The sequence below is a fragment of the Wolffia australiana genome, chromosome 18 (assembly GCF_029677425.1).
Source record: "Wolffia australiana isolate 7733 chromosome 18, ASM2967742v1".
Taxonomy (NCBI): domain Eukaryota; kingdom Viridiplantae; phylum Streptophyta; class Magnoliopsida; order Alismatales; family Araceae; genus Wolffia; species Wolffia australiana.
The window spans coordinates 4,013,541-4,023,238 of record NC_135852.1 but is presented as its reverse complement, the minus strand read 5'-3'; the positions used below and the strand labels follow the sequence as shown (position 1 = coordinate 4,023,238).

At 37.2% G+C, this 9,698-nt stretch overlaps 1 pseudogene; it reads left to right on the top strand.

The window, feature by feature from the left end:
* The first annotated feature begins 723 nt into the window (after nt 1–723).
* LOC144715307 (zeaxanthin 7,8(7',8')-cleavage dioxygenase, chromoplastic pseudogene) lies at nt 724–2,355 on the top strand (annotated as a pseudogene).
* Nucleotides 2,356–9,698: the final 7,343 nt, after the last annotated feature.

Here is a 9,698-nt window from a genome sequence, read left to right as displayed (position 1 = left end):
GTTCGTTCGAATGCCCGATCCGATCGAACGATCAGACCGAATTCCCGATCTTTCTCTTTAAGAGAAAAGGGGAGAGAGAGCGAACAAGAGAAAGAGCGAGACAGAGCGAAGAGAGGGAGAGACAGAGAGAGGAGAGATAGAGAGAGCGACAGCGAAAAGGAGAGAGAGAAAGAGAGCGAGACAGCAAAAGGGAGAGAGAAAGAGAGAGAGAGAGAGAGAGCGAAAGGGGAGAGAGAGAGAGAGCGAAATAGAACGAGAGAGCGCAAACGAGAGAGAGAGAAGAAGAGAAAGAGAGCGAGAGAGAGAGAAGGAGAGAAAGAGACAGCGAGAGAGAGCGAAGGAGAGAAAGAGACAGCGAGAGAGAGCGAAGGAGAGAGAGAGACAGCGAGAGAGAGCGAAGGGGAGAGAGAGAGAGAGAGAGACGAGACAGAGAGAACGAGAGAAAGCGAAGGAGAGAGAGAGAAATAGAGCGAGAAAGAGCGAGAGGTAGAGAAAGAGAACGAGACAGACAGCACTGGACCAAAATTCGGCCGGCCCTCCTTTCCTGTGGGGCATTCGGCCGGCCCTCCTTTTGTTATGTCTCTCTACCTCTTTCACCATGGGCCCCCATTGTCTAGCAGGCGTGATTCTTTCCCAATACTCCACGCAAAATAATAGAGCAAAACTATCTCGAGAATCCAAATATATAGACTCTAATATGACCACCCCTTCGCACAGATCACCATGAACGCTAGATTCAAGCCATCGCCCGTCCCAATTCGGATAATCTCCCAGCCCAAGACACAGTCTTTCCTCCACCAGTCTCCCCGCCTCTGGTTAGCAGACCGCCACTCATCTTTCACCGGCAAGCGAGAGCCCAACAATTGGGAACCCGTCGACGAGCTTCCGCCGACACCGTGCAAAGTAATCAGGGGGAAAATACCCTCTGCTCTCCAAGGTGGCGCCTACATACGCAACGGGCCGAACCCACAACATCACTCGCAGTCGCAGAGAGCTCGTCACTTGTTCGAAGGAGACGGCATGCTCCATTCTCTTCTCTTCCCTGACGATGGTAGCGATCCCATCTTCTGCAGTCGCTTCGTCCAAACCTACAGACTCAAACTGGAAAAGAAAGCGGGGAAGAACGTAATTCCGAGCTTCTTCTCTGATATCTGCGGTCCCCAACCACTAGCCCACATCATACAAATCATTGCCGATGTCATCACCAGGAAGATCGATCTGTCTTCCGGGATGGGCCAGGCGAATGCGAGCCTCGCCTTCTTCGGCGGCCGGCTATTCGCTCTGGACGAGTCGGACCTGCCCTACGCCGTCCACGTCTCATCTCGCGGAAACTTGACGACGTTGGGGAGGTGCAACTTCGAAGGAAGGCTCTCCACCTGCATGACGGCACACCCGAAGAAGGACCCTTCGACGAACGAAGTCTTCGCCACGAGATACGGTCTTTCCCCGCCGTTCCTCACCTTCTTTCGATTCGACGCACAGGGAAGGAAGCAGCCGGACGTGCCGATCTTCTCTCTCAGCGGGCTCTCTTTTGTCCACGACTTTGTCATCACCGAGAAGCACGCGATCTTCTGCGACAACGGCTGTTTCCTTCAACCGGTGAAGATGGTCCTCTTCCGAGCCCCACTGGTGAGACCGAACGGTTGTAAGGTGTCCAGACTGGGCGTGATTCCTCGATACGCCGAGTCTGAGGAGGAGTTAGAGTGGTTTGACGTGCCGGGGTTCAGTCCTCTGCACACGCTCAACGCATGGGAGGAGAACGGTGGAGCCGTGGTGAAGCTTGTTGCTTGTAACTTGACGCCCTTTGAGAGGATACTTGACAGGATAGACCTGGTCGATGCCCGCGTGGAGATGGTGACCGTCGATCTCAGAAACAAGACCGTGTCGAGGGTTCCGATCTCTTCTGAAAAACTCGACTTTGGTGTGATCAATTCGAGGTACGTGGGCCGGCGCACTCGTTACGCTTACTACTGCGTTATTCGACAGAGTCCCAAGTTTGGTGGGATCGTGAAGCTCGACATGGAGAAGAAGGGAGGGGGAGATGGCATCGTGGCGTGTCGAATGTATGGGAAGGAAAGGTTTGGCGGTGAGGCGGTGTTCGTGCCGGCGCCGGAGGAGGGCGACGGGGAAGACGATGGGTACTTGGTCTCGTACCTGCACGACGAAAGTACGGGCAAGTCGAGCTTCGTGGTGATGGATGCGAGGTCGCCCCAGCTGGAGATTGTGGCCGAGGTGGCCTTGCCGAGACGGGTGCCGTATGGCTTCCATGGCTTATTCTTGTCCCAGGAAGAACTTCAAGCCCAGAAAGGCAATAGAAATTATCAAGAACGCGGTTCAGCGAATCGGTCGTTTTGAACCTGCTCAAGTTTATCCCACTGTTATCGCTTTTGCATCCTGATTTATCTTGGCCGTTCACCGTGATTCTAGAAAATAATATTCGGTTCTTTTTTGAGTTATTTTCAAATTTTAAGAAAAAAACTTCGTCCCCAAACATAGACAACGAGAGTTTGTAAAGTTATCATCATTAACTTGATCTTTATTTCATTGAGTCCTCCAAATATGATCATGAATTTATGAACATATAATGTCATACTCAAGAATCTAGAGAATAACTGAATCAACAGTTATAACGTGCATCATTCTTACCTCTACGTTAAATCTCTTTTTTTTCTTCTTTCTTTTTTTCAACTTTTACTCAGTGATTGTTTCGGATGATGCACTTCTTGAAGGTGACAAGTGCTTATTCAAAGAATCGATAATGATTTGGAAATCATCCATCAGGGAAGTAACCATGATTGATTTATTTCCCAGTTTTCAAGCTTTTTTTAAAAATTTGAAGGAAAAAACTTCATCACCAAATATAGACAACAAGAGTTTCCTGATTCGGCATATCCAAATATTAAACAAAATCAATGATAAACATAGTTTAAGTAAAATAATAGGGCAAAAAAATCACAATCCAAGTTTATATGTAATTAGATCTTATTTAGATATCATACATTTGTGTGTAATGTGATAACTCAATATAAGACACTGTAAAATCATATTTGGACATCATACACGTCAAACCACTCCAACTCCTCAGACTCGGCGTAGCGAGGAATCACGCCCAGTCTGGACACCTTACAACCGTTCGGTCTCACCAGAGGGGCTCAGAAGAGGACCATCTTCACCGGTTGAAGGAAACAGCCGGTGTCGCAGAAGATCGCGTGCTTCTCGGCGATGGCTAAGTCGTGGACAAAAGAGAGCCTCTAAGAGAGAAGATCGGCACGTCCGGCTGCTTCCTTCCCTGTGCGTCGAATCGAAAGAAGGTGAGGAACGGCGGGGAAGGTGATAAGGAAGCTGACACAGAAGCAACGGTCGACCTCATTCAAAGACTGGAGGACCGTTGCTCCCAAAAGATTGCTATTTCAAAAGAGGGCTACAACGGCAACTACTGCTATTTCAACAGAAGAACAACGGTCGGCAGGGAACCAACAATTCAACGGTCATATTGATGCATATAAATACCCGTGTAACACTGCTAACCAGGCGTAAAGAGAGGAAGGAAGAACAATGAACAAAACAACACAACTCCCTTGAAAAATGAAGTTCAACACATAGCCCTTTATATAGAGCGTCCAATGGAGCAAGGGGAGGAAAAAACGTGATTATAACTAACTTAAATGCCAGAAATCGTTAGAGCAGAAGCCACCGTCGCATTGCCGTTATGATAGAACCTGAAGAGCAGAAAACAGAGAAACAAACTTGCCCAGAGGAATCTGGACAGGCAGAGGTTGTTACTGCCAGACAGCTTTCTTCTAGATTACCTCCATCATCGCATTCGCCTGGCGCATACCGGAAGACAGATCGATCTTCCTGGTGATGACATCGGCAATGATTCATATGATGTGGGCTAGTGGTTGGGGACCGCAGATATCAGAGAAGAAGCTCAAGACAACTTTCTTCCTGAGTTTCTTCTCTAGTTTGAATCTGTAGGTTTGCATGAAGCGACTGCAAAAGATGGGATTGATGTTGGCTCTACTAGCTGGGAAGCTCACTCACTAATACTGCTAACCAGATGTAAAGAGAAGAAGGAAAAACAATGAACAAAAACACAACTTCAATCATGAGCTAAGTTCCAACACAGCCCTTTATATAGAGCGTCCAATGGAGCAAGGGAAGGAAAAAAACGTGGTTGTAACTAACTCTGGCTAGGAATCCTTGGAGCAGATTCCACCGTCGCATTGCCGTTATGATTGACCCTGTAGAGCAGAAAATAGAGGAATAGAATTGCCCAGAGGAATCCGTCAGCAGAGGTTGTTACTGTTGGTCCCTGCGAAGACTTGACCACCCTATCAATCGCTACCATTGTCAAGGAAGAGAAGAGAATGGAGCATGACGTCTCCTTCGAACAAGTGACGAGCTCCCCCGACTGTGAGTGATGTTGTGGGTTTGTCTTGTTGCATATGTAGATGCCACCTCGGAGAGCAGAGGGTATTTTCCCCCTGATTACTTTGCATGGTGTCGGCGGAAGCTCGCCGTCGCAGGGACCCCCCCCAAGACTGGACCACCCTATCAATCGCTTGATGGTGAAAGATGAGTGGCGATCTACTAAGCACAGGGGAGGAGACTGGTGGAGGAAAGACAATGTCTTGGGCTGCGAGATAATCCGAACTGGAATGGGGGATGGGTTGAATCTAGCGTTCATGGTGATCTGTACGAAGGGCTGGTCATGTTAGAGTCTATATATTTGGATTCTTGGCTTCTCGCGAGCTGAATTTACTCTATTATTTGGTATGGAGTGGTTTGGGGAAATATCACAGCCCCATGATGCGAGACTATTAGGGTCAGAGGATGGAAACCACAAGAAAATATTTTGGACTTATTCAGGAACTAACATATGATGTAAAGTATCTTCCTGAAAAGTGGGTGACCAGGTTTTGGTTCGGTGCTCTCTCTCTCTTTCTCTCTCACTCTATCTCTCCCTCCGTAGGACATCGTCCTACCGCCGATGTATGAATATGAATACGTCAATACCTACCACCAGTCGATAAGGCGTGTCTTATCTAAGGTTTCGCAGTCTCCTGCTCGCTCGTGGGAAATAGGGTTCGCCCGTCCCGATATCCGTCCGATATCCGATATCGGACAACCGATATCTGATATCCGGACTAAAGAGGGACGGTATAGGATCTCGGATATCGGATATCGGCCGATATCCGTCCCTTAGGTGGTGGACGGATATCGATATCGGATATCGGAGGGGTAGGGACGTGGCAGATCTCGGATACCGGATATCGGTTTCGATATCCGGATATCGGTTTTGATATCCGGATATCGGTTTTCGATATACGGATATCGAAAATCGATATCCGGCGAATTGTTTGTACAGTTTTTGCTATCACATACCGGAAAATTTTAAATTCCGGGAGAGTAGAAGTACGGGCGGCCCACTTTTTAATTGAAACGCATTTGAGCCGCCCCGTGGCCCATTAATAACGATGTTAACATTTCAAAATGACCTTAAGGAGTGTGGTTGTAATTAATAGAAATAATAATAATATTGTATTAAGTGAATCAAAAAGTAAATACAATTTTCATTCACGTGAACAAACTCACGAGTTGTAGTTAGTGTATTTGGCAGTGTAGATGTAGATAACAAAAATATTTATAAACGTGTTGTACTGAACAGAAAGAGTAAAAAATATTAATAAATTTTTTTAATTGAATTAAGAAGTGAAAAAAAAATTATTTTAAGTGAAAAGAATTACGTGATGTACTTAATAAAAATATTAATAAATATTTTTTAATTGAATTAAGAAGTAAAAACAATTTTTATTTTGAGCTAACAGAATTACGGGTTGCAGTTAATAAAAATACTAAGAATTTTAATGTTATCTTGGGAAAATTCATGGCATTTGATATTTAGTTAGTGGAATTAATAAATTAATGGAGTTTTCACTTTAAGAGAAGTAAGTCACGTTTGTAGTTAGTGTATTAAGGAGTGTGGATGTAGTTAACAGAAATATTTATTAACGTGTTGTACTGAACAGAAACAGTAAAAAATATTGTTAAATTGTTTTAATTGAATTAAGAAGTAAGAACAATTTTTATTTTAAGTGAAAAGAATTACGTGATGTACTTAATAAAAATATTAATAAATATTTTTTAATTGAATTAAGAAGTAAAAACAATTTTTATTTTGAGCTAACAGAATTACGGGTTGCAGTTAATAAAAATACTAAGAATTTTAATGTTATCTTGGGAAAATTCATGGCATTTGATATTTAGTTAGTGGAATTAATAAATTAATGGAGTTTTCACTTTAAGAGAAGTAAGTCACGTTTGTAGTTAGTGTATTAAGGAGTGTGGATGTAGTTAACAGAAATATTTATTAACGTGTTGTACTGAACAGAAACAGTAAAAAATATTGTTAAATTGTTTTAATTGAATTAAGAAGTAAGAACAATTTTTATTTTAAGTAAACAAAATTACGTGATGTACTTAATAAAAATATTAATAAATATTTTTAATTGAATTAAGAAGTAAAACAATTTTTATTTTGAGCTAACAGAATTACGGGTTGCAGTTAATAAAAATACTAAGAATTTTAATGTTATCTTGGGAAAATTCATGGCATTTGATATTTAGTTAGTGGAATTAATAAATTAATGGAGTTTTCACTTTAAGAGAAGTAAGTCACGTTTGTAGTTAGTGTATTAAGGAGTGTGGATGTAGTTAACAGAAATATTTATTAACGTGTTGTACTGAACAGAAACAGTAAAAAATATTGTTAAATTGTTTTAATTGAATTAAGAAGTAAGAACAATTTTTATTTTAAGTAAACAAAATTACGTGATGTACTTAATAAAAATATTAATAAATATTTTTTAATTGAATTAAGAAGTAAAAACAATTTTTATTTTGAGCTAACAGAATTACGGTTGCAGTTAATAAAAATACTAAGAATTTTAATGTTATCTTGGGAAAATTCATGGCATTTGATATTTAGTTAGTGGAATTAATAAATTAATGGAGTTTTCACTTTAAGAGAAGTAAGTCACGTTTGTAGTTAGTGTATTAAGGAGTGTGGATGTAGTTAACAGAAATATTTATTAACGTGTTGTACTGAACAGAAACAGTAAAAAATATTGTTAAATTGTTTTAATTGAATTAAGAAGTAAGAACAATTTTTATTTTAAGTAAACAAAATTACGTGATGTACTTAATAAAAATATTAATAAATATTTTTTAATTGAATTAAGAAGTAAAAACAATTTTTATTTTGAGCTAACAGAATTACGGGTTGCAGTTAATAAAAATACTAAGAATTTTAATGTTATCTTGGGAAAATTCATGGCATTTGATATTTAGTTAGTGGAATTAATAAATTAATGGAGTTTTCACTTTAAGAGAAGTAAGTCACGTTTGTAGTTAGTGTATTAAGGAGTGTGGATGTAGTTAACAGAAATATTTATTAACGTGTTGTACTGAACAGAAACAGTAAAAAATATTGTTAAATTGTTTTAATTGAATTAAGAAGTAAGAACAATTTTTATTTTAAGTAAACAAAATTACGTGATGTACTTAATAAAAATATTAATAAATATTTTTTAATTGAATTAAGAAGTAAAAACAATTTTTATTTTGAGCTAACAGAATTACGGGTTGCAGTTAATAAAAATACTAAGAATTTTAATGTTATCTTGGGAAAATTCATGGCATTTGATATTTAGTTAGTGGAATTAATAAATTAATGGAGTTTTCACTTTAAGAGAAGTAAGTCACGTTTGTAGTTAGTGTATTAAGGAGTGTGGATGTAGTTAACAGAAATATTTATTAACGTGTTGTACTGAACAGAAACAGTAAAAAATATTGTTAAATTGTTTTAATTGAATTAAGAAGTAAGAACAATTTTTATTTTAAGTAAACAAAATTACGTGATGTACTTAATAAAAATATTAATAAATATTTTTTAATTGAATTAAGAAGTAAAAACAATTTTTATTTTGAGCTAACAGAATTACGGTTGCAGTTAATAAAAATACTAAGAATTTTAATGTTATCTTGGGAAAATTCATGGCATTTGATATTTAGTTAGTGGAATTAATAAATTAATGGAGTTTTCACTTTAAGAGAAGTAAGTCACGTTTGTAGTTAGTGTATTAAGGAGTGTGGATGTAGTTAACAGAAATATTTATTAACGTGTTGTACTGAACAGAAACAGTAAAAAATATTGTTAAATTGTTTTAATTGAATTAAGAAGTAAGAACAATTTTTATTTTAAGTAAACAAAATTACGTGATGTACTTAATAAAAATATTAATAAATATTTTTTAATTGAATTAAGAAGTAAAAACAATTTTTATTTTGAGCTAACAGAATTACGGGTTGCAGTTAATAAAAATACTAAGAATTTTAATGTTATCTTGGGAAAATTCATGGCATTTGATATTTAGTTAGTGGAATTAATAAATTAATGGAGTTTTCACTTTAAGAGAAGTAAGTCACGTTTGTAGTTAGTGTATTAAGGAGTGTGGATGTAGTTAACAGAAATATTTATTAACGTGTTGTACTGAACAGAAACAGTAAAAAATATTGTTAAATTGTTTTAATTGAATTAAGAAGTAAGAACAATTTTTATTTTAAGTAAACAAAATTACGTGATGTACTTAATAAAAATATTAATAAATATTTTTTAATTGAATTAAGAAGTAAAAACAATTTTTATTTTGAGCTAACAGAATTACGGGTTGCAGTTAATAAAAATACTAAGAATTTTAATGTTATCTTGGGAAAATTCATGGCATTTGATATTTAGTTAGTGGAATTAATAAATTAATGGAGTTTTCACTTTAAGAGAAGTAAGTCACGTTTGTAGTTAGTGTATTAAGGAGTGTGGATGTAGTTAACAGAAATATTTATTAACGTGTTGTACTGAACAGAAACAGTAAAAAATATTGTTAAATTGTTTTAATTGAATTAAGAAGTAAGAACAATTTTTATTTTAAGTAAACAAAATTACGTGATGTACTTAATAAAAATATTAATAAATATTTTTTAATTGAATTAAGAAGTAAAAACAATTTTTATTTTGAGCTAACAGAATTACGGGTTGCAGTTAATAAAAATACTAAGAATTTTAATGTTATCTTGGGAAAATTCATGGCATTTGATATTTAGTTAGTGGAATTAATAAATTAATGGAGTTTTCACTTTAAGAGAAGTAAGTCACGTTTGTAGTTAGTGTATTAAGGAGTGTGGATGTAGTTAACAGAAATATTTATTAACGTGTTGTACTGAACAGAAACAGTAAAAAATATTGTTAAATTGTTTTAATTGAATTAAGAAGTAAGAACAATTTTTATTTTAAGTAAACAAAATTACGTGATGTACTTAATAAAAATATTAATAAATATTTTTTAATTGAATTAAGAAGTAAAAACAATTTTTATTTTGAGCTAACAGAATTACGGGTTGCAGTTAATAAAAATACTAAGAATTTTAATGTTATCTTGGGAAAATTCATGGCATTTGATATTTAGTTAGTGGAATTAATAAATTAATGGAGTTTTCACTTTAAGAGAAGTAAGTCACGTTTGTAGTTAGTGTATTAAGGAGTGTGGATGTAGTTAACAGAAATATTTATTAACGTGTTGTACTGAACAGAAACAGTAAAAAATATTGTTAAATTGTTTTAATTGAATTAAGAAGTAAGA